We start from the raw sequence: 26,986 nt of genomic DNA, 5'->3' as shown, positions 1-26,986 counted from the left end.
CCTGGACAACATAACAAAACTCCATCTTAAAAACACACAAGTATACTACTATACTTTGAGTACACTAGAAACAAAGGTGGAATATCACTGAAGACACACAGAAACAGAAAACATAATTAGGTGGCTACAAATTCAGTCCTTTACTTGATTCTTCATTTCTGAAACAGTTTTCCCACATGTAGTCTGTCTCTCCACACCTGACCTTTTTCTCTTTCCCTCTCTCTCTATATATATATCACTTGCAAACTTTCCACTGGCAAGCCAGAATTCCATCTCACAAGACTACTGATATACATTAATCAGTGTCTATCCTCCCTATGTGTTTCTATCACAGAAAAACCTTTCCAACTTCTCTATATTACCATCTCAAGGATCTTTATCAAAAAAAATTGTCTTCTTTTTCTTTCTTACACAACTTAAATATTTTCCCCTATTGAACATCATATTTCAATATATTCTAGTGTGTCCTGTCCAAAAATAAAGTCCAAATTTATCTTCCCCAAAGGTCCAATTACTGCTCCCAATCCTTGTTCTTCTTCATAGCAAAATTTCCCCAAATTATTATCAATCCATGGTATGTCCAGTAGAATGAATGGAATAAACACGAAGTAGAGCATGAGTCAATGGATAATATCCAAACCAAAGCAAAGAGAGAAAAAGGTTGAAAAAATATAGAAAAGAGTATTATTAGCATATGACACTTACTGAAAAGTTCTAGCATGCATATAATTGAGATTTTTAGGAAGAGTGAGAAAAATGAGAATATTTGAATAGTAGAAATCAACAGACTAACAGACGACTTTCAACAAAAATGATGAAAATCAGAAGACAATGGGATGATGTCTTTAAAATTCTAAAAGAAAATAAATGCTGTCAAAAATCTAAACTTGGATAAGGATATCTTTGAAAATGAAAATAAAGTAAAAGATAATTCAGAGAAGCAAAAACAATAATTACTAAAAGGAATACTAGAAGGTGTTCCTCAAACACAAGTAAATCATACCTTAAAAGCACATAAAAATACAAAAGAAAAAGCCACAGAATGAGTCGATATGTTGGTATGTATACATGAACAATAGTAAAAATAAATAAATAAATAAAATCAATCTTCATAATTTAAAAACATATGTAGACTTAAAATAGTGACAACAACCTAAAAGAAGTAGGATAAATGATCTAAAGTTTCTAAACTACCTTTTGTCTGGTAATAATAAATAATTTCTATTAGACTTCTTTAACTCTAAAACTCATGTAGTAGTCTCTAATGTCTCTTAAAATTAATTTAAGCAATAAAAAGAATAATTTAAAATATCTTACAACCAAAAAAGGTAAGGCATAAGAAAAAGTATCCCAGTATAAGTGGACAAAATACAAAACAAAAGTAAGATGAAAATTGGAACTCAAATTACATCCATTATCATGTTAAACATAGTAAAAATCATATGTAGACACACAGAGATTAAACGTAAAATGATGGAAAAATATATACCATGCAGAGGACAACTAAAAGGAAGCTGCTGCAGGTATATAAATTCCAGTCAAAACAGATGTAAGACAATATGCATCATTAAAGTAAAATGGTTGTGAGCATAATTGAGAGGTAGAGTTTTTGCCTAGCAAGCACAAAACCTTGGGTTCCATACCATAATGCTAAATCTGAATGTTCAAAGTAACAGAATTAACAAAGCTTTAAAATAGACAAAGCAAAAGTATAGAGGCACAGTAGTGCACACCTATAATCCCAGCGACTCAGAAGGCTGAGACAGGACTGCAAGTTTAAGGCCAGCCTTGGAAACTTAGCAAGACCCTATCTCAAAAAATAAAAAGGGTTGGGGATGTAGCTCAGTAAAGCACCCTGGGTTCAATCCCCAGTACCACGAATAAATAAAATAAAGCAAAAGTATGTAAGACTAAAAAGATGAAAGACAAATAAAAAAATCACATACCTTTGTAAACAGCTATAGGGTTAAGCAGGAAAAATATACTAAAATATAGGAGATTTGAACTATAAAATTAACCAACTATTTATGCACATATATATGTATATATAAAATGTTCTTCCAAATAAGAACAGAATATACTAACTATACACAAAATACATACCAAAATAGACCATATTTTGTGTTAAACAGCAAGTCTTAATAAATTTCAAAAGACTGAAGTCTTTCCTACAATTCAATGAAGCTAGAAGAGAATATTTGTTTTAAATCTAGTAAATCTCCTATGAATTGACCAGTGATGTACTTCTAAATAATCCATGAGTTGCAAAAGTAAGTAAATCACAATGGAAATTTAAAAATATTTGCAATGAATGATAATGAAAATATAACTTACAGAAATATAGAAAAAACTAAAGCATTGATTATAAAGGAATTTATACTTTAAATGTATGTATTAGAAGAAAAGAATGATACTCAATATTAAGTTTCTTTCTCAAAAACAGTAAATCAAATCCAAAGGAAGGAAAAGAGAAAAGGGCAGAAATTGATGAAATAAAAAACAAATGCAAACCAGAAAAGCAATGAAACTGCCAAACCCTTAGCAAAGCTGATCGAGAAATAAAAAATTACCAATATCAGAAATGAAATAGGGAACATCATTTCAGATTCTTAAGGGTCTAAAAAGTAGACCCTTATTAACTTTATACCAAATTTAACATATTAAATGAAAAGAACCATTTCTTTGAAAAATACAACTTACCATGAGTTTGAACAGCAACTCTATTATTAAATAAATTGAGCTCTATTATTAAATAAATTCAATTTATCAAACACTCTTCCCAAAAAGAAAACTATAGGGCCAGATTTTTTCACTGATGAATTCTATTAAGCTGTCAAGGAATAAATAACACTAATCTTATAAACATTAAGAAAAGAAAAGGAAAGGAAATCTTCACAACACATTTTATGACAGCAGCATGATATTATTCTCCAAACCTAACACATAAGAAAACTGCACACCATATACGCCTCAGGAACACAGATAACCAAAACTTTTTTTTTTCCCCAATTCTCGACAGAGACCGAATAAAATGTTGCTGAAAAAACATTAAAGACAATCTAAATAATTAGAGATATATAATGTTCATGGATTAGAAAGTTCAGTATGGTTAAAATTATATATACGGCTGGGCGCAATGGCACATGCCTGTAATCTTAGTGGTTCGGGAGACTGAGACAGAAGGATCATGAGTTCAAAGCCAGCCTCAGCAATAGCAAGGCACTATGCAACTCAGTGAGACCCTGTCTCTAAATAAAATACAAAATAGGGCTGGAGATGTGGCTTAATGGCTGAGTGCCCCCGAGTTCAATCCCATCCACCCCCCCAAAAAATTACATGTACATGTGTAGTTTTATTATATTTATATATAATATTTATGTATATATAATTATATATATTATATGTGTGTATGTGTATGTGTGTGTATGTGTGTGTGTGTGTGTGTGTGTGTATATATATATATAAATATATATATATATATATATATAAATGTAGAATAAAAGAACCCTTATATAAAAGTGAATGCACTGAATTATTTTACTTAGACCAAACTCAAGAACAGATTAATTAACAGTAGAAAAAACATAACAATGATTGTCTCTTGGGGGTAGATAAAAGGACTAACTAAGAATGTACATGAGCAAACTTTCCAGGATGTGTCTCGATGGAATCTGGGATATACAAGAGTATACATTTGTCAAAACTCAGCAAATGTTTACAACAGATTTATGCATCACATTTTATTTAAATTTTACTTAAAAGAACAATGTAAACAAACAGTGAACTCTCCGTGATGATATTCATGCTTAAATATATAGGGAAAGTAAACCCATTCTGCAATTTACTTCAAAATGCATAAAAAAAATAAGATGGATTAACAGATGGAGGCATACACAGGAAGGTGGCTATGTGATAAAAGTAATTACAGCAAAATTTAACACTAGACTCAAAGTAGCTAACTAAAATTATTCACAATTATTTAAATAATTGCTCCCACCTTTCCAGAGAACTGCCCTTGGCTGACTGGAATCATCTTGCCTGGGAGTTTCAAGTCTCCCTACCCTAATCCTAGAAAGGCCCTCAGCCAATGACTGATTAATAGGGTACAAAAGACCAGTAATCCTTAACTCAAGGAGGAAACAATTTTGTGGTATGATTTATGCTCCAAAACTTCACCCATCTCTCCTTATGCTTATTTTTCTTCAAAACTTTACCTATATATAAATGACATATATGTCTTTCTGCTCAGTATCAGTTCTCCCACTAAATATAAGCTCCCATTTGGCATGGAAGCTACTTGTATAATTCACTGCTGCCTCCCTGTAACTAGAGATAAGATCTAGTATACAAGAGTTGCTAAAAAAAAAAAAAATTTACTGAATTTTATCAATTATATTTCTTTTGTATGTTACTGTCTACATCAGATCCCTTGTAGAGAAACTTGGTCTTATATATCTTTTTATTCTCAATACCTAGTTCATGAGAGGCTCTCAATACAGCTTAAGGAAATAAAGGAAATGAACAAAGACTTCATTAATCAGAATATTAACCTAGTGCAGTTGGGGATATGGCTCAGTGGTAGAGTGCTTGTCTAATATGTGCAAGGCCCTGGGTTCAATCCCCGGTAACACAAAACAAAACAAAAAGAATATGAACCTAACAGAAAGTAAAGGATATGATGTAAATAAGTTTCAATGGACCAAAAAAAAAAAAAAAGAGGTTCTGAATCAACTGGAACAATAAGAAATGAGTATTACATAGGGTGAATGAACACTAGGGATAGTCAGGAAAAGGCATGAAAATTCTAGACATGGCTCAAAGTTTTACCTGGAGGAGCCAGATGCAGTGGCACATGTCTGTAATCCCAGCAGCTGCGGGGGTGGGGGTGGGGGGGCTGAGACAGGAGGATAATGAGTTCAAAGCCAGCCTCAGCAACAGTGAGGTGCTAAGCAACTCTAAATAAAATACAAAAAACAACTGTCTCTAAATAAAATACAAAAAAAGGGCTGGGGATGTGGCTCAATGGTCTAGTGCCCCTCAGTACCTAAAAAAGTTTTACCTGGAGGAAAATCAAGAAAGTTCTAGTCATAGTTCAAACTTTTATCTGTCTCAGACCCTCCTAATATTTATATATAATATTTATATTAATGTTGTTCAAAGTTTCAAAAGGACAAAAATATAAATAACAGATTATTAAAACAAATTATTATTGAAAATTTAATAAGATTAAGAGTCAAAAATGATAAAAAAAAAACCCTCATCTAAAAATCTAAAAGATGATACCCTAACGTTAATAGACATAAAAAATTTTAATACAGGTAATAAATTATTACACTAATTTAATTGAGGAGGTATAAATATTTTTTTCTTTACTGGTCCTAAAACATTTTATAAAAAATAACAAATGCATGAGAAATGAAATAAACCACAAAATCATTTCTAATCACTTCTAATTGTTTTAACTGATTTTGACATTATGTTATCTGATGACTCCTAAGTTTTTATGTTTGTGACACCTGCTCTAAACCACCCACAAGAGGCACTGACTTATTAATGGTTCACCAAGGGTGGAGACTAATATCTTATTTCAATGTTTCCTTCCACTATTTTATTATTGCACAATCAATTTTCATTTTCTTTTTTTTTTTATTTATCGAACCCAGTGCCTCACATATGCGAGGCAAGTGTTCTGTCACTGTGCCACAACCCCAGCCCTCAATTTTCATTTTCAATGTACATCACTCCTGTGTATTTAAAGCCCTTATCTGATCCTGTTGTTCAAAAAAAGAGAGCACAAAATTACCCAAATATTTACATAATTAAAATAATGAAATTAACTATTAAAAACTTTTGCACTATTCTTATAATCAGGTATTTCCTTAAACATCTCCACTCTAGGGGATATGGATGTATAACTCAGTAGTAAAGCACTTGCATAGCATGTACGAGGCCCTGAGTTCAATCCCTAGTGCTGCAAAAGAGAGAATAATTTATTAAATCAAAAAGGGCTCCCCCAGAGTTTTCCATATTCTAATCTCCAGAATTTGTGGATGTGTTACCTCACCTGAGGAAGGATCTTTGAAGATGTGATTAAGTTAAGAACCTTAAAATAGGGATATTATTCTGGATTTTATCCAGGTGGGCCCTATGTAATTAAAATGGTCCTTAAAAGATAAAGAAGGGCAGAAGACTAAGGGATGAAATGATGACAAAAGCAGACATCAAGTGATAGGGTCACAATCAAGGACTGTGGACGGCCTCTAGAAGATAAAAAAGTCAAGAAATAAATTCTCTCCCAGAGCCTCCAGAAGGAACACAGCTATACCAAAACCTTCTTATTAGTTCCATATAAAACTAACTTCAACCTTCTGGCTTTCAGAAATCTAAGAACTATAAAATATACATTTGTGTTGTTTTAAGCCACTAAATTTGTGGTAATTTGTTACAATAGCAATAAGAAACAAATGCAACTACAATAGCAATATGCATAACATTTTGAATAGCTCCTTCCATCAATATTTCAAAATGCTCCCTTCTTTAAAAAAGAAAATCCTTTCTTGGTGCCTTGCTTCACCCATTGCCACTGCATTGTCTTCTATCATCTGGACAACCAATTTTCCTCCAGGTCAAATTCTGAAACAACTCTCATCTAGTATTTTCAAGCCCAGAAAAATTGTCATCATCTTCAAGTGGTTCAATCATTCTTTATTTGTTCTCACTCATCTAACTTTGCTAACCAAAAAGCCTGTCTGATTCCATGTGTTTTTCGCGTATACTTTTCTCTAGATTAGCTAGGTTAGCTCTATCAATTAAAATTCCCAAATCTTTAATACCGTATTCTTGTTATTTTATAATGCTATAATCCAAGTACTATATTTGATTTCCCCACTAAATATATAAATGCTCCATGAGGCAGTGAACCGTTTATCATGTTATTGTCATTCATGGAATTGCACATTACCTGGCACATATTGCGTGTTCAATAAACAATAAATGAATGAAGGGCAAAGCCAAGGGAAAGTCATACACTGTATCTGGTAATAAACATCTAACATAGATAAGTTTCAACACGAATCAACATGAGGCATAATTTTTAAAAAATAAAAGGAGCATGCATCCACTTATTCATTCAGCAAACATCTATGTGGTTGTAATTGTATACTAGGCACTGTCTTAGGTATTGAAGAGACAGTAATGAACAAAACAATCTGTTTCCTCATGAAGTTTATAATCAAGCTAATCAAAGGACAGGGATGACTTTTTAAAGTATCTGATTCAAATCCAAAAGACAATACAAAAAGATAAGGTCTCTACAAATACCAACAGGAAATAATATTTTAAAAGAGACAAAAGATAAAAAAAGAGACTAGTGAGATAAGGGAAGGTTCACTTAAAAGGTAAACACATGCACACAGAATTAAAACCTATATTAAAATATATGAAGAGTTGATACTGTAAAAAATAATTCACAATAGAGAAAACCTGACATGCTTCCAAGATTAAGAACCCAACCCCTAACAAACACCAGTATCTCTCTATGGATTTACCTGTTCTTGATACTTTGTAAAACTGAATTTCCACTTTTTAAACCTACTATAATTTCTTTTTGAGAAAAATCATCCCATCTAGTTCTTCAGTTTTTGACCAAAAGTTACATGCAATATTCTCTTATCAATCTACACTATCTCTGTCCTTAGATCTCCTTTTTTCTCTACTGCCTTCAACTAATAGTTACCCTTTGCTACTATAAATCAAGTAATAGTCTAAGAGCTAGAGACATGAAGTTCAAAAAAAAAAAAAAGGAAATGTTTTTCTTCTCAGTTTACACATGGAAACAGGCACACAAGTACGCATATTAATTTCAAGTAGTAGAAATACTAAGAAGAAAAGTGAAGAGTAATAGTGATTGAAATAAAGTATACACTTTCATAAATAAGATCAGGGAAGGCTTCTCTGAGAGGATGACATTTGAGCAGAGACCTGAATGAAGTGAAAGAGTAAGCCTGCAGAATGTATATGAAGACTTAGGCCAAGGAAAAAGCAATTGTAAAAATACTGAGGCCACAGTGAGCTTGGCATGATCAAGGAACAACAGGGAGGTCTATGTGGCTAGACAAGAATCAGAAATGGTAAATGAGGTCACAGAGGTAACCAGGATTCAGATTAGATGTGGCACCACAGACCCTGGCAAAGACTTTGAATTTTTTTCTTAATGGGAAACCATTAGAGGACTTGGTGAAAGGCTACTACATAAACAACAGATTACAGGTGCCCAGGATATAACTCAGTGGTCGAGTGCTTGCCTTGCATGCGCAAGGCCCTGTATTCAATCCCTAGCGCCCCCAACACACACATACACAAAACCTGTAGGAAGACCAATTAGAAAGTTCCTAGAGTAGCCCAAGTAAGAAATGATGAGGACTATCACTATTCTTTCCAAAGAATCATCTCTTTTTTTTTTTTTGAAAGCAACATTTGTATATATTTTGAGAATGGGGAGAGTTGGCAATAAAAAAAAAAAAAGTTAACAAAATGTTATCTTAAGAGACTATTTGATTACATCAGAACAGTGTTTTTTTTAATGACAGAAAGGAATAATAATATTGACAGAAGAAACATGAAGAATAATTTTTTTCAGTTAAAATTTTAAGTCTGACACTATATGGCATAAAGTCTTCTTGCTTTTAAGTGTGATGATATTGAAGTCTCTCAGGCTACTAAAACATGACTGCCTAGTTTATCCTCAAAATTTAATTAACTTAATTAACTAGAGGTCCTCCAGGACCTCTTTTCACTATTTTCATTAACCCAACCCACAACTGTACTTTTTTAATTTATTTATTCTAACTTGTTACATACGACAGCAGAATACAATTCATTTCCTATTACACATACAGAGTACAATTTTTCAAGTCTCTGGTTGTACACAAAGTATTTTCACACCATTTGTGTCCTCATACATGTATTTAGGGTAATTACGTTTAACTCATTCCATTGTCTTTCCTACCCCCATGCTCCCTCCCTTCCCCTCCCTCTCCTTTGCCCTATCTAAAGTTCCTCCATTCTTCCCATGCTCCCCACACATCCTCATTATGAGTCAGCATCCTCATATCAAAGAAAACATTTGACCTTTGTTTTTTGGGGGATTGGTTTACCTTACTTAGCATTATATTCTCCAACTCCATCCATTTACCTTCAAATGCAATAATTTTATCCTTTTAATGCTGAGTAATATTCCATTGTGTATACACCACAGTTTTCCCTAATCATTCATTAATGAAGGGCATCTGGGATGGTTCCACAGTTTAGCTATTGTGAATTGTGCTGCTATAAACATTGATGTGGCTAGTTACTACAATATGATGTTTTTAAGTCCTTTGGGTATAAACTGAGGGGTGGGATATCTGGGTCACATGGTGGTTCTATTCCAAGTTTTCCAAGGAATCTCCATACTGCTTTCCAGATAGGCTGCACCAATTTGCAGTCCCACCAGCAATGTATGAGTGAGCCTTTTCCCCCATATCCTTGCCAACAGTTATTCTTGTTTGTATTCTTAATAGCTGCCATTCTGACTGGAGTGAGATGAAATCTTAGTTTTGAATTGCATTTCTCTAAATGCTAGAGATATTGAACATTTTTTCATGTTTGTTGATTCATTGTATATCATCTTCTGAGAAGTGTCTGCTCAGTTCCTTGGCCCATTTATTGATTGGGGTTTTTTTTTTTTTTTTGGTATTAAGGTTTTTGAGTGTTTTATATATCCTAAAGATTAGTGCTCTCTCTGATGTGCTTGTAGGCTCACTATTCACTTTTTTTTTTTTTTTTTTGCTAAGAAGCTCTTCAGTTGAAACCATCCCATTTATTGATTCTTGGTTTTAATTCTTAAGCTATAGGAGTCTTATTAAGGAAGTTGGGGCCTAATCCGACATGATGGAGATTTGGACCTACTTTTTCTTCCATTAGATACAAGGTCTCTGGTTTAATTCCTAGGTCCTTGATTCCCACTGAGTTTTGTGTGTGGTGAGAGATAGAGGTTTAATTTCATTTTGTTACATGTGGATTTCCCATTTTTCCAGCACCATTTGTTGAAGAGGCTATCTTTTCTCCAATATATGTTTTTGGTGCCTTGATCTAATATAACTATAATTATGTGGATTTGTTTCTGGGTCCTCAATTCTCTACCATTGGTCTACAGGTCTATTTTAGTGCCAATACCATGCTGGTTTTGTTACTATTGCTCTGTAGTATAGTTTAAGGTCTGGAACAGTAATGCCACCAGCTTCACTCTTCTTGCTAAGGATTGCTTTAGCTATTCTGGGTCTCTTATTTTTCCAGATGAATTTAATGATTGCATTTTCTATTTCTATGAGGAATATCATTGGTATTTTGACTGGGATAGCATTAAATCTGTATAGTGCTTTTGGCAGTATGGTCATTTCGACAATATTAATTCTGCCTATCCAAGAGCAAGGTAGATCTTTCCATCTTTTAAGGTCATCTTTAGTTTCTTTATTTAGTGTTCTCTAGTTTTCATTTTAGAGGTCTTTCACCTCTTTCATTTATTCCCCCACCCTTTTTTTTTTTCTGGCGATTATAAATGGGGTAGTTTTCCTAGTTTCTCTTTCAGAGGTTTGCCACTGATGTACAGACATGCCTTTGATCTATGGGTGTTGATTTTATATCTTGCTACTTTGACGAATTCATTTGTTCTAGAAAATTTCTGGTAGAATTTTTTGTATCTGATAGGTATAGAATCATATCATTGGCAATTAGTGATAATTTAAGTTTTTCTTTTCCTATCTGTATCTCTTTAATTTCTTTCATCTAATTGCTCTGGCTAGAGTTTTAAGAACTATGTTAAATACAAGTGGTGAAAGAGGGCATCCCTGTCTTGTTCCAGTTTTTAGAGGGAATGCTTTCAATTTTTCTCCATTTAGAATGATGTTGGCCTGGGGCTTAGCATAGACAGCTTTTACAATGTTGAGATACGTTCCTGTTATCCCTAGTTTTTTTTTTTTTTTAGTGTTCTGTAGGGGTGCTATATTTTGTTTTTATCACTCATTTAATACAACAGTCCTAATAACAGACAACAGTATGGACAGACATTAGAGCTGGTATTCACATCTAGACAATGTAGTTCCAATAAGTTCCAGAACATCTGTATTCTCAATAATGTCAACTGTAATGCCTCACATTCTAACGGTACATGAAAAATGAAGGAAGTCATGAATATTTATAGCATCTTTATTCCCAACTGCCAAAACTTGGAAGCAACCAGAGGGTCCTTCAGTAGATGAGTGTGAAACATTCAAACAATGGAATATTGTGCAGCCCTCAAGACACTGTATCAGCAAGCACCTTGATCTTGGATTTCCCAGCTGCCAGTAGAACTGTGAGAAATAAATTTTTGACACTATATAAGCCACCCAGTTTATGGCATTTTGTTATAGCCACCCAGTCAGACTAAGATACTAACTGAAAGAAGCCAATCTGAAAAGGCTGTATATCTTATGGTTCTGACTATAAAACATTCTAGAAAAGGCAAATTAGGGTGACAATAAAAAGATTAATGGTTGCCAAGGCCTAGCCAGAGCACTGAGGATTTGTAGGGCATTAAAACTCTGTAAGATACTACAGTAAGGTATATAGTCATTATACATTCGTCAAACTTCACAGAAAGTACAATGCCAAGAGTGGACCCTAATGAAAACTATGGACTTTTGAGTAATAATGATGTGTCAATGTAGGTTCATCTATTTTAACAAATCACTTTAGTGCAGGATTTCGATAGTGAGAAGACTGCACATGTTCAGGCAGGAAATCTTTGTACTTCCTTCTAGATTTTGCTAAAATTGCTCTAAATTGTAAAGTTTATTAATTTAAGGAGGGAGGGAGGAAGGACAGAAAGAAGGAAGGACAGAAAGAAAGAGAGTATATTAATAGGGAAATAATTTTGGCATATGAGATACAAAAACTATAGAATACAATGCAGGATTTAAAAATGTATAGTACATCTATTTGTTCTAAAAGGAAAAACTCTCCAAGTTTTATCCTTAAGTGAAAAAAACAAGTCACAGAGCAATATGTACAGTAGGGTCTTATTAAATTAACACAAAAACTGTGTTTTTAATCTGTATATATTTAGAACTGTGGAGTAAAACCTGGGAGAGTTACATGGTTCTTACAGGCGAGTGCAGGGCTGAAAAGGAGATAAAGATGAACTTTTTATTAGGTATACACTTCTCTTTTGTAATTTTAAAAAAAACCTTTCATTTTAAGTATTTATATGTGAATAAAATTTTTATTTAAATAACAAAATACAGTGTGACACACACTAAATTCACAATCTCTGTCTAGTTCCAAAACATTTTTATTATCCTCAAGTATTAATTTACAGGCGGGGATTATGGCTCAGTGGTAGAGTGTGGGGAGCCACACTGAATGACCACGCCTTGCAGTCCTGATGCTTCAGGCTCTGACCAACCACTACATTCACTGTGGCTTGGGCAGAAACCACTCGGGTAGTAAGGAGGTCTTCTTTGTGGTCATAACCCTAGGGTTGAGTTATACTCACCTGTTCCTTTGTAAGCCTACCCCTTCTGCCCTTTTATGGATAGAACTTCCTAAGAACAGAGTCCACCCCAATAAAAGCTGACTTCTGAGCCTTTTGGGGAGCCTGAGGCTAAGAGACAGGAAGCCGTCCTGAAGCTTGGGTAAAGGTAAGTTGTGTTTGTGTTTTATTTTGTATTCCTGCAAATTCACACCAGCCATCTTAGTTCAGCTGCCCAGGCTGTTTGGGGATGGCAGTAGAGCATTAGCCTTAGCACATGAAAGGCACTGGGTTCGATTCTCAGCACCACATTAAAAAGAAGAGGAGGAGGAGGAGGAGGAGGAGGAGGAGTTGTTAAAATAAAGTTATTTTTTAAAGTATTTATTCACTATTGAAGTCAATATAAATTTTAAATTATTTATTATATCAGTACGAATTCCCACAAAACAGAGAATATCTGAGAGAATAGAGATGGAAAGAGCTCTCTTAACAAATCTTTACCTTTCAAGTTGACTCCTTCCTCAAAGAGTTATCCTACCAATCTAAAATGTTTCAGTGCATACCCACTGACAACACTAAAAACATCCAAAATCACATTAAAAGTTCAAAAATGTTGATTCTTAACCTACAATTTTAACCTTAACCTTAACCTTCATTAGATTCACCTAATGAAATATTTTAATGTTACACTACTCTTTTATCACTAGTTTAATAAAAGGTCAGATGAAGAGAGAATTTACAGATCTATCACAAGTACTTTCTGCATCATTTGTTTTCTGTTGGTTTCTCCAAGCAATGTAATGAATAGGTTCAACATGCCTCCTCTGAAGTTAAAATTAAACCTTCATTTTAGAGTAATAAGTCCAGGCATTAAGAATATTTATAAATAATAACAAAAATAACCAAAACACACACAAACACAGCAAAAAAATATTTTCATAACATATCAGCTAAAATTCTTTATGAATTATGCTTTTAGGGTTAGCAATACATCTCTACTTCTAAGATATTTGACATATAGATGGCAATCCTGCCTCAAATCTTTTTCTAATATTTACCTATATATAAAACATCTTCTGCTCTTCTATTAATTTGGTGTTTATTAAGAATAACCTAAGTAAAAGGCCCTAGGCAGGTACTACAGGAATTTTTTAAAGGTTAATAAACAGTTCCTGCCAAAAAGGAACACCTGGTAATAAAAGAGTGAACCCAGGAATAATTCACAATAGAATTATTGTGATATCATAAGAAAATACAAAGATATATCATAAGAAAAATACAAAGTGTAATAGTAGTTTACAAGAGGGAGAGATTACATAAACATTTTTAAGTGCCTATTATATGTGTTTGCAGAAGAAAAATAATTTCTCATGCAATCCCTGAAATGAAGTTCAAGAGAAGTTCACACAAAAATCTTGATTTCTTTTTGCCATCCTGAAGGAAAGCACAACATTAATCTTGCTTCCTTCTAGCTCTAATGTATAGTTCCTGGGCATGCTGAATAACTGGAGCTGGTACAAGTTTTGACTTCTAACAAAAATTTCAAAGCTGTACCTAAGTGTTAATTTTGTAAATCATATTCAATGAGAATCATTTTATTATCTTGCCCTGTATCTGTAGCCCTTATTGTATATCACTGAAGTTTTCCCCTTCCTTATTTCATTTCAAATTCCTGATTTGCTTATTTTGGGGCTACAAACCAAAGCAATTGTTGTTATGCCTAACACATAATCTCACTGTAGATCAACTACATTTAAATTTCATAAATCACTCTTATGTGAACCACTATTCCCAACATACAATTAGAGAAAACCTCACTGTAGTTTGAGTAAAACTTAAGTGCTGAAGAAAAGTAGAATAAGAGAGTATGTCTAAAATACATCCTGAAAACAGAGTAATCTGGTTTCCCAAATATGTCTTATTGTGAAAGGAAAAAAATATTACGCCAAGCAAAAATACTATAGGTATATCAAAAAGATGTAGTTAGTAGAGCCTCACTTTTAAACACCAATAAACTAGTCTAAGAGCATCACATTTAATTAAAATATTTTGGATACTATGTATGTAAAATGTTTACTTAAACCAGGCTGCTGCTAAAAGGACGAGAGAGAGAGAGAGAGAGAGAGAGAGAGAGAAAGAGCTTTGGACATAGATTAACTTCTGTCCATTTCCTTGGTTCTACCAATGACTAGCTGTCTGACTATATAAGCATGTAGCCTTTCTGATGCTCTTCTTCAATGAACATACCATCTCATCTTCCAGGCTATTTTAAGGATCAGAGATATATGATTGCCTATCACCTATCGACTGCCAGCTATCTACCCCAAATTCTCACTCTCTTCCTTATTAACAGAATACTAATTTTGGAAGAGGCAGTAATGGGCCTAAAACTTCAACTTTCCATTCTCTCTTATATCCCATCATTGTAACATGATCCAGATACAACAAATGAGATGAAAGCATAAGTCTTGTGAGAAAAGTTGCAATAAAAACTATTATTTGCTAATAAATAGCTAAAATAACTGAAAAGATAATAGCCATCTTGAAATTATATGGTAAAAGCCCCCTTAAGGATAGCAGAGCCTGTGTCCCTGAAGGCATTGTAGAACTGCTATAAACTGGACTGCCTGTATCCAGATTTCCTGTTACCTGGGGGAAAAAAATCCTATGATTAAGCCAATACCTTGGGCTGAACACAATCCTGAGTATGTAAAAAGACATAGAAAAGAATCCAACAACCAGATTGATAACAGAAATATTCCACCAAAGTTCTCATTTAAGAGAATGTGTTAAATTACTCAGAAGTAGTGTTAAATTATCAGTAAAGCAATGAAATGCAGGGATTTCAACTAACACATATAAATCCAATTATTAAAAAAATAGGTATTATATTCATTAATATAAAAAAATCCTATAAGATGATCAAAGAATAAAAAGGTTTAATCATGAAAGGTGTCCTTGGTAAGATAGAGTGAAAAAATGCATTATTACAACTTACGTGTTTGCTCCATTAATATTTACAGAATACTCATACCACAATATGCTATAGAATGAACCATATGAGTTTGAGAAACATGTTAGAAATTAGATGAAAAATAATGGTCCTATTCTTTAACATCCCCCCCAATCCTTCTCCTTGTGAGTCTTTTCTCTACCATTTTATCTGGTACTTCATATGCAAGAATGACATAAAAATCAAATTCTAACTGGAGTGAGGTAAAATCTTAGAGTAGTTTTTGATTTGCATTTTGCTAATTGCTAGAGATGATGAATATTTTTTCATATATTTGTTGACTGGTTGTATATCATCTTCTGAGAAGCGTCTGTTCAGGTCCTTGACCCATTTATTGATTTGGTTATTTGATTTTTTTGGTGTTTTGCTTTTTGAGCTCTTTATATACCCTAAAGATTAGTGCTCTATCTGAAGAGTGAGGGATAGAGATTTGCTCCCAAGATGTAAGCTCTCTATTCACCTCACAGATTATTTCTTTTACTGAGAAGAGACTTTTTAGTTTGAATCTATCCCATGTATTGATTCTTGATTTTAATTCTTGTGCCAAAGGAGACTTATTAAGAAAGTTGGGGCCTAATCCCACATGATGGAGATTAGGGCCTAATTTTTCTTCTATTAGACACAGGGTCTCTGGTTTTATTCCTAAATCTTTGATCCATTTTGAGTTCGAGTTTTGTGCATGTTGAGAGATAGGGGTTTAATTTCATTTTGTTGCATATGGATTTACAGTTTTCCCAGCATCATTTGTTTAAGAGGCTATCTTTTCTCCAATGCATATTTTCAGCACCTTTGTCTAATATAAGATAATTGTAATTTTGTAGGTTAGTCTCTGTGTCCTCTATTCTGTACATTGGTCTACCTCTGTTTTGGTGTCAATACCATGCTGTTTTTGTTACTATTGCTCTGTAATATAGTATCTCACTCCAATCAGAATGGCAGCTATTATGAATATGAACAACAATAAGTGTTAGAAAGGATGTGGGGGAAAAGGTACACTCATATACTACTGGTGGGACTGCAAATTGGTGCAGCCAATATAGAAAGCAGTATGGAGATTTCTTGGAAAATTGGGTAGGGAACCACCATTTGACCCAGCTACCTCTCTCCTTAGTCTATACGCAAAGGACTTAAAAACAGCATACTACAGGGACACAGCCACATAAATGTTTATAGCAGCACAATTCGCAATAGCTGAACTGTGGAACCAACCTAGATGCCCTTCAGTAGATGAATGGATAAAAAAAAAAAAGTGGCATATATATACACAATGGAATATTACTCAGCAATAAAAGAGAATAAAATCTTGGCATTTGCAGGTAAATGGATGGAATTGGGAAAGATAATGCTAAGTGAAGTTAGCCAATTCCAAAAAACCAAATTCGGGTTTTTTTTTTTTTTTTTTTTTAATAAGGAGGCTGATTCATAGTGGGGTAGTGAGGGGGAGCATGGGAGGAATAGACGAACTCCAGTTAGGGCAGAGGGGTGGGAGGGTAAAGGAGAGGGCATGGGGTTAGAAATGATGGTGGAATGTGATGAACATTATTATCCAAAGTACATATATAAAGACAAGAATTGGTATGACTATATTTTGTATACAACCAGAGATATGAAAAATTGTGCTCTACATGTGTAATAAGACTTGTACTGCAATCTGTCATATAAAAATTTTAAAAATTAAAAAAAAAACAAAAACAAATTCTAGATGTTCTTCTGAAAAAACTTTCAGTTTATAGAAGTCTATCAAGGGGATTAAAATGAAGTATAACTAAAATTACTTTGACAATTCAGAAAATTCACCTTAAAATTAAAGAACAACATTATTATAGGTATTAGAGTAAAATATGAAATATTTTAAAATCTAGAGTAGAAGGCCTCCTAAAGTAACATTCAAATTCCAGAAACCCTGAAAAAAAGTATTAAATATTTAAAAATGAAAATTTTTGCAATACAAAGATACCATGCTCAAAATTAAACAGATAAATAAAATATCAAGAGAAAATGCCTTTAACTAAAATTTTACAAAGGATTATTTTATTTATATAAAGAGCTCCTACAAGACAATAAAAACCAACAACATAAAAACAGAGGCAAAGCATCTACACAAGAAATTCACAGAAAATACAAATGACCTCACATGTGTGATATTCAACTTTTCTAAAAATAAGGAAAAGTCAAATTAAATAATTTTTGATTCAATAGGTTGATAAAATTAAAACCTATAGTTTCTACTACAGACAAGAATGAAAGAATGAAAGAGGAATAGGACCTTTTATATAACTGGTGGCCATGAATATTGGAATAGGTATTCTTGGACAGGTGCAACTTGGCTCTATCTACCAAAATGTTAAGTGCAGATATTTGTTCATTATTTAGAGAATACTTTATTAGTTTCTGTCATCAAACCCATATAGATAAGACCTTACATACTTAACACAGTGCACTACCCCTGTACAAATAGGAAAAAAAATAAGTTTAATGTTTCTAGACCATTATGGCTGCTAATTTCTTTACAGTTCCAACTTAACAGTAAACTGAGATACTTTCTCCAAAATTGACAGTACAACTAAAGTTTCCAAAAGTTCAAATTGTATATGTGTGTGTGTTTATATAAAAAGACAAATAATAGCAGTATGTTATGCATCAATAGCAGCAACAGCTTTTCCAGGTTCTAAATGCAGATACTCTGACTGAAATGTTTCACTTCTAGAAAGCTATCTTTTAAAAAAACATATGGATATCCAAAAAGAAATACAATAATATTCATTATAAGCATTGTTTGAGTTTTTCAAAATAACAAAATAGTGCTAATATATGGCCAAGGGAAAAGATTCTAAAATATAATTATTGAAAAAAAATCAAAATATAGAAAATATATAGTGTGATCCATTCATTTATAATAGACAAAAATGTGTACATTTACAAACCTACATAGGAAAAGATCAGATCTGAAAGGATAACAACAAAATATAACTATGCTTACCATGGAAAGGATAGCAGACTCTCAAAACCAAGAGAGTTATGAAGACTTTCAATGGTATGGAAAACAATTAACTTTAAAAAAAGTTAAACTGGGGCTGGGGTTGTGGCTCAGCAGTAGAGAGCTCGCCTCGCACCTGCGAGAACTGGGTTCAGTCCTCAGCACCACATAAAAATATATGAATAAAATAAAGCTAAAAAAAGATTAGCATTGTTTCTTAAAAAAGTTAAACTGAATTACTAACATAAAATCCAAGTAATATATCCACTAAAAATTAAGATAATTTATTTTTCTTTCTTATTGGACATTTCTAAATTATAACTGTATGTATTTGTGGAGTATAAAGTGATACTATACATATGTATTGCAGAATGATGAAACTCCTAACTGAAACATTGTACCCTTTGACCAAATCTCTCCATTTCCCTTACACTCTAGCCTCTAGTACATACCATTCTTTTATTTATTTAGGTCCTACTGGTTGAACTCACTTACCTCCCCAGGCCTCTTAGTTTTTAAAAATTGTTTTGCTTTGTTTGAGACAGGGAGGGTCTTGCTAAGTTGCCCAGGCTGGCATTGAACTTGCAATCCTCCTGTCTCAGCTTCACAAGTTGCTGGAATTACAGGTATGTGCTGCAGTGCCCAGCAGGTAACTATCATTCTTCTCTCTACTTCTATGTGTTCAACTTTTTTAGTTTCCATATAGAAGTGAAAGCATGCAATATTTTATCTTTCTGCATGTGGTTTATTTTACTTAGCACAATAGCCTGTAGTTTCATCCATGTTGTCACAAATGACATAATTTCCTTCTTTTTAAAGGCTTATTGGCATTTTATTGTTTATATATACCACATTTTGATTAATTTATTGACTAAACTGCATAAGATTTTTGTTTCAGTATATTCTTTCTAGTCCAATTTTATTTATTGATCCTTTTTAGTTATACAACAGAATTTATTTTGACATAATTACAAAAGTATGGAATATAATTTGGTCTAACTCATGCCCCAGTACTTCCTCTTTCCCTTCCCTGCCCCCTCCCCCACTACCTTCCCTCTATTCTACTGATCTTTCTGCTATTTACTTAGTTTTTTTTTTTTAATTAGTGTCTTAGGGATGTAAGTGATGTGAGATTTACTGTGGTATATTCATATTTCACTGTCTGTCCCTATCCCATTCTTCCTCCCTTCCTTTCATTCCCTTTTGTCTATTCCATTAACTATCTTCTATTCTTTTTTTTCATCCTCCCCCAACTTATTCTGGATTAGTTCCCATATATCAGAGAAAACATTCAACCTTTAGCATTGTAGTCTCCAGTTCCATCCATTTACCAGCAAATGTCATAAAGTCATTCTTCTTTATGACTGAGTAATATTCCATTGTGTATATGTACCACGTTTTCTTTTTTTTTAAATTTTTTAGTTGTAGATGGACACAATACCTTTATTTTATTTATTTTTATGTGGTGCTGAGGACTGAACCCAGTGCCTCATGTGTTCCAGGCGAGTGCTCTGCCACTGAGCCACAATCCCAGCCCCATACCACATTTTCTTTATCCATTCATCTATTGAAGGGCATCTAGGTTGGCTCCATGCCTTAGCTACGGTCAATCAAGCTGTTGTAAACATTGATGTGGCTGTGTCACTGTAGTATGCTGATTTAAAATCCTTTAGATATATACAAAGGAGTGGGATAATTGGGTCATATGATTGTTCCATTCCTAGTATTTTATGAAACCTCCATACTGCTTTCCAGAGTGGTGGCACCAATTTGCAGTCCCATCAGCAATGTACGAGTGTACCTTTTTCCCCACATCCTTGCCAAAATTTATTGTTGTTTGTATTCTTGATTGTTGCCATTCTGACTGGAGTGAGATAAATTCTCAGTGTAGTTTTAATTTGCATTTCTCTTAATTGTTAGAGATAATGAAACATTTTTTCATATATTTACTGAACATTCGAATTTCTTCTTTTGAGAATTGTCTATTTAGTTCCTTTGCCCATTTATTGATTGGGTTGTTTTTTGGTGTTAAGTATTCTGAGTTATATCCTGGATGTTAATGCCCTGTCTGAGAAGCAATTGGCCAAGATTTTCTCCCATTCTGTAGCGTCTTTCTTCATGCCCAATTATTTCCTTTGCTGCCAAGAAGCTTTTTAATTTGATACCACCCCATTAATTTTTAATTATTTTACTTTTTGCAATTTAGGAGTCTTGTTAAGGAAGTCAGTTCCTGAGCCAACATGTTGGAGTACTGGGCCTACATTTTCTTCGAGCAGGTACAGGATTTCTGGTATAATTCCTAGGTTTTTGATCCACATTCAGTTGAGTTCTGTGCAGGTAAGAGACAAGTTAAATTTCATTCTACTATATATGGACTTCCAGTTTTCCCAGAACCATTTGTTCAAAAGGCTATCTTTTCTCCATTGTATGTTTTTATTACCTATATCAAGTATCAGATAACAGTATTTATGTGGGTTTGTCTCTGTGACTTCTATTCTCTACCACTGGTCATCATGTCTGTTTTGGTGCCAGTACCATGCTATTTTTGTTACTACAGCTCTGTAATAGAATTTGAGGTCCAATATTGTGATGCCTCCTGCTTCACTTTTCTCACTAAGGATTGTTTTGACTACTATGGGTCTCTTTTTTTTTTTTTCAAATGAAAAAAATTTTCTATTCCAATTTTAAGTGTGACAAAATGCTGGGGTATTATTATTCTCACATGGTTACTCCTTAGAAAATATAGTTAAAGCCAGGTGCGGTGACACATGCCTGTAATCCCAGCAGCTTGGGAGGCTGAAGCAGAAGGATCACAAGTTCAAAGTGCTAAGCAACCAGTAAGACCCTATCTCTAAATAAAATACAAATTAGGACTGGGGATGTGGCTCAGTGGTCAAGTACCTCTGAGTCCTGGTACAGGAAAAAAAAAAAAAGAAATTATAGTTAAGTTCACAAGTTCAAAGCCACCCTCAGCAATTTAGCAAGGCCCCAAGCAACTTAGCAAGATCCTGTCTGAGAAATAAAAAATGAAAAGGACTGGGGATGTAGCTCAGTGGTTAAGCGTCCCTGGGTTCAATTCCCAATACCAACAAATAAACAAACAAACAAACCACCATGACTTCAAAGCTAAAAAAAGGTGCAAGAGAAATGGTCATTATTAAAAGAACATTCAAGCCAGGCATGGTGGTGCACAACTGTAATTCCAGCTACTTGGGAAGTTAAAGCTGGAGGATAAAGAGTTCAAGCCTACCCTAGGCAACAACCATAAGACTGCTTTGATTTGTTATGGGCCAGGCTATATGGGCAATGACCAGACAGACTCCATTTTGCCATGAGACTCCACATCATGTCAGAAATGCTTCTCCCATGGAAAGCCCCACCTCTGTACCCATCAATAGTTGCTTACTTAACAGAGCATGTTTGGCAAACACAAAATGGCAATTCTTATAAAATGTAAAAGTGTTCTCTCTTTGGTTTCCATTTTTCTTGGACAATGTACCTGTCAGAGATTGATTGTACAGATGTTAGTAACCATTCTTTAACTTGTACTCAACTAGGAACGTTTTCTGCTTATGATTTTAGATTTCATGATGTTTGTTTATGATTTTGAATGACAGCAAAAGCAACTTATACTTTAATATGATTTTGGACTATAAAAGTTGTACTCAAACCCAGGAGGGGGTTGAAGGGTATAGACTTGTAGCCTATCCCTTGTCCCATCAGCTGGTGGATCTGGACCACCAGCTGGTGAATAAAGGTTCCATCTACTGCTTTAAGACTGACTCAGTGATTTATTGCAATCTTGCCTTAACAGATTCATATCATGTCTCAAAAAAAGAAAAAAAAAGTATATTCCTGTTTCAGAAATCAAAAGGTCAAGATAAGAAATTCAGAGGGCAGATTCAGGAAACCCAACATGAGAGTTTCAGGGAAAAAAAGATAAAGAAATGAAAGAAGAAATCAAAGATGTAAGAAAGCATTTTTATATTAGCAGTTCTTATAATGTGGTCATTATAGCAGCAGCATCAACAACACCTAAGAACTTGTTAGAAATGTAGATTTTCCAGGGGCTCGGGTTGTGGCTCAGCAGTAACGCACTTTCCTAGCATGCATGAGGCACTGGGTTCGATTCTCAGCACAGCATACAAATAAATAAATGTCCATCAACAAATAAAAAATTTAAAAAAATTATTAAAAGAAATGTAGATTTTCCACAATAGCTTCAAAAAATATATAAAATACTTGGGAATCAATATTTAAAAGGAGGTGAAAGACCTTTACAATGAAAACTATAGAACACTAAAGAAAGAAATTATAGACAACATCAGAAGATGGAAAGGTCTCCCATGCTCTTGGATAGGCATAATTAATATAGTCAAAATAGCCATACTACCAAAACTGTTATACAGATTCATTGCAATTCCTATAAAAATCCCAATGACATTCTTCATAGGACCAGAAAAACAATCATGCTATTGGTACCAAAACAGACATGTAGACCAATGGTACAAAGATACAGAGACAAATCCACATAAATATGGCTATCTCATTCTAGACAAAGATGCCAAAAAACATATATTAGAGAACAGATAGCCTTTTCAATAAATGGTCTGGGAAAACTGGAAATCCATTTGTAGCAGAATGAAACTGAACATCTATCTCTCACCCTGCACAAAAATCAACTCAAAGTGGATCAAAGACTTAGACACTAGAACAGAGAACCTGAGCCTATTAGAAGAAAAAGTAGGCCCAAATCTTCATCCTGTTGGCTTAGGACCTGACTTCCTGAACAAGACTCCTGAAACATAAGAAATAAAATGGATTCAAACTAAAAAGCTTCTTTTCAGCAAAGGAAACAATCAACAACATGATGAGAGAGCCTGCAGAATGGGAAAAAATCTTTATCACATGCACCTCAGATAAAGCACTAATCTTCAAATACATAAAGAACTCAGGGCTGGGGTTGTGGCTCAGCAGTAGAGAGCTCGCCTTACATGCACAACGCCCTGGGTTCGATCCTCAGCACCACATAAAAATAAATAAGTGAAATAAAGATATTGTGTCCGACTACAACTAAAAAAATAAATATTAAAAAAAAGAAAAAAATAACTCAAAAAACTTAACACCAAAATAAACAAATAACCCAATCAATAAATGGGCTAAAGAACTGAACAGAGACTTTACAGAAGAAGAAATACAATATATCAACAAAAATATGAAAAAACTTTTCATCATCTCTAGCAATTAGAGAAATGCAAATTAAAACTACTCCAAGATTTCATCTCACTCCAGTCAGAATGGCAACCATCAAGAACACAAGCAATAATAAGTGTTGGCAAGGATGTGGGGGAGAAGTATATTGTTGGTGGAACTGCAAATTGGTGCAACCACTATGGAAGCCAGTATGGAGATGCCTCAGAAAACTTGGAATGGATCCAACATTTGACCCAGCTATCCCACTTCTCGGTTTATACCAAAAAGACTTAAAATCAGCATGCTACAGTGAGACAGCCACATCAATGTTTATAGCAGCTGAATTCTCAATAGCTAAACTATAGAACCAACAACCTAGATGCCCTTCAACAGAGGGATAGATAAAGAAAATATGGTATATGTACACAATAGAATATTTCTCAGCCTTAATGAACAATGCAATTATGGCATTTGCAGGTAAATGGATGGAAATAGAGAACATTATGCTAAGTGAAATAAGCCAATCAGAAAAAAACAAAAGCCAAATGCTTTCTCTGATAAGAGGAGGCTGATCCATACTGGGGCAGGGGGAATAGGGAAGAATGAAGGCACTTTGGTTTGTGTAAAGAGGAGTCAGGGGAGAGAAGGGGTTGTGGGGATGGGAAGGACAGTAGAACAAAACAAGCATTATTACCCTATATACATGTATGATTACACTAGTGGAGTGACTCTGAACCATGTACAGCCAGAGGAATGAGAAGTTGTGCACCATTTGTGTAGTATATGTCAAAATGCATTCTACTGTAAAATAAATTATTTTTTAAAAAAGAAAACAAAGTGTTTTAAGGAGGAATAAGTATGAAAAAGCTAAAATCAAGCAATTAATAATAAAATTGAAGTAAATAAAATTCAAAAGAAAGAAAGAAATACAAATTTTCCAGCCCCAATTAGATGTACTAAATTGGAAACTGGGGCTAGGGTCTAGAACCTGTGTTTTAGCAAGTCCTCCAGTTGATCATGAGGCATGCTGAAGTTTGAGAACCACTGATCCAAGCTGAAAAAAGAAAAAAAATTAAGACTCAAGATTTGTAAAGAGCTCTGAGTTTCAAAGAGAGCTAATTAATTCTTCCAAGTCATTCAACAAGTAATTATTAATTATCTATTATGTACACAGCATAATACTAGATACTGATATTATAGAAAGGAAACAGGCAGATAAGCTTAGAGTCTATATTAATAAGTAAACAAAACAGCATGTTAGATGTATTAAATCCTATAGGAAGAAATAAATAAAGCAGAGGGGAGCTGGAATATTGGGGGATAAGGGAGAAGGAGGCTAGAAGATTATAATTTTAATTTAGGGTAAGCAAAAAAGCTAAAGAAGTTGATGGAGTAAGCTATATAGATACCTGGGGAAAGAGAATTCTAGGCGGAAAAAAATCCTAAATGCAAAGGTCCTAAATATACTCAAAAGTATACTCAGTTTATTCAAGTATAAAGACCTGTAAAACTAAGAATACAGTGGATCAGGGGACAGGAATGGTTAGATTAGAAGATGATGATGAAATCAGAGGAGTGGAACCACAATGTGTAGGGTATTATTCTTATAAAAACTTTACTTTTATTCTGAGTAAGATGGGAAGTCACGGGGCAAGCATTAAGACTAAAGACAAGATCTGGTATACTTTAAAAAGATCACTCTGACTACTTGTGTTGGAAAGAAACTGTAGAAGAAAATTAGGAAGCTATCCCAGGTAAGTGGTATTAGCAGCTCAGACAAGGATGAAAATAGTCAAGAGTGGTCTAGTATTAGGTATGTTCAAAGGCATAGCCAACAGATCTCCTGACATACTGAACTTGGGAAGGGAAAGAGAGAAATCAAAGATTACACCAGTGTTGTAAACAAATGGAAGGATGGAGTTGCTGTCAACAAGATGGAAAGAACCATAAGTAAGGAGGAAATAAGAGGATAGTGAGTTTAATTCTAAGCAAACATGCTTAAGATGTCTCTTAGACATCCAAGTAGAAATATCAAGTAAGCAGCTAAAAAAAGAAAAAAGAATCTGAGATTTGGAAAAGAAATCTAGATTGGATGCACACATCTGGAAGTTGTCAGTATATAAACAATACTAGAGTTTGGATCTTGAATGTTCCTGCCTGCCAAAAGGCCCATTTGTTAGAAGTTTGATCCCGAATGCTGCACTATAGAGAGGTGATGGAACCTTTAACATATAGAACCTAGTAGAAGGGGGACTGCCCTTGAAGGGGACTATGGGCCCCTGGAATGCTTTTTGCCTTCTTTTATCTTCCTCGCCATGATGTGAGGTTTTTTCCAACCATGTGCTCCCACCATGATATGCTGCCTCACCATAGGGCCACACAGACAGGACCAACCAAGCATGGACTGGAAACTCAAAAACTGTCAGCTAAAATCAATCTTTTACCCTTTATAAGTTGATTACACCACGCATTTTGTTAACAGTGATAGAAAGCTGATTAACACAGACAGTAAACAAAGATATAAGACTGATTGAGGGGAAGATGGCGGCGAAGGGAGAGCATTACCCCCATGTACCGCGTCACTGTGCGGGAGAATGACGAGTTAGAACGGCTAAAAGCTATCTTGTTAGGAATTTCCAGCAAAATTGGGGTGCTCCAAAACCTAGAGGATGGATTTCCATCACACGAGGATCAGCTACGGGGGCTCAAACGCGAGAGATTTGTCCGCACGGAGGGTCACGCTGCTTATTGAGCAAATCGCCCCGTGGCTAGAGTCTGCAGCGCGCGCTGGGAAACGAGGAGATAGCAACGCAAAGATGCAGCGCTGCAGTTTCTGAGGGCTTCTGCCAGCTGTGCAATCACTGTACTCAGTGCTGAATTCTGGGTTTGAGACGGGGGAAGGAAGCGGTCCAATTCGGTTCTCCACACCGGTCAGACCACAGAGGAAGCCAGCGGCCACCATCTTGGAGAGCTGACGTCACTATCCCTGTTTTCGACTGATCGCAGCTCATTCAGCCATAGAACAGGTAATTTCAGGCTGCCATTCGCCTGCGGCTCGCAGACAAATTACTCAGGCTCAGTGCTAAATAACCCGCGGAAACTGCTTCTTGGAGCCTGCTCCTATCAGAACATACACCGAGCACGGAGCAGCCAAATTCCGGCTCCCGGAACTGCTCTGGCCCAGGGATAAAGAACCCGCGGAAACTGCTTCTCGGTCCGGGTCCTGCTGAATACTGTGGAGGTAAATACCAAC

General features: G+C 34.6%; 1 protein-coding gene across 7 annotated transcripts in view; it reads right to left on the bottom strand.

Annotated features, from left to right (window-relative positions):
• Tanc2 (tetratricopeptide repeat, ankyrin repeat and coiled-coil containing 2) overlaps nt 1–26,986 on the bottom strand; it is a 429,902-nt gene that overhangs the window by 378,316 nt on the left and 24,600 nt on the right. The window contains exon 1 of one of the 7 annotated variants that reach the window (XM_048798118.1): nt 21,577–21,596. The exons of the other annotated variants lie outside the window; for them this stretch is intronic. The gene's annotated coding sequence lies outside the window, so the exon portion shown is untranslated. Of the gene's footprint in view, nt 1–21,576; nt 21,597–26,986 lie in introns of those variants that run through there. 7 annotated transcript variants of the gene reach the window in all.

The sequence above is a fragment of the Marmota marmota genome, unplaced genomic scaffold (assembly GCF_001458135.2).
Source record: "Marmota marmota marmota unplaced genomic scaffold, marMar, whole genome shotgun sequence".
Lineage (NCBI taxonomy): Eukaryota > Metazoa > Chordata > Mammalia > Rodentia > Sciuridae > Marmota > Marmota marmota.
The sequence above is the reverse complement of the archived record's forward strand: the minus strand, read 5'-3'. Positions and strand labels throughout refer to the sequence as shown.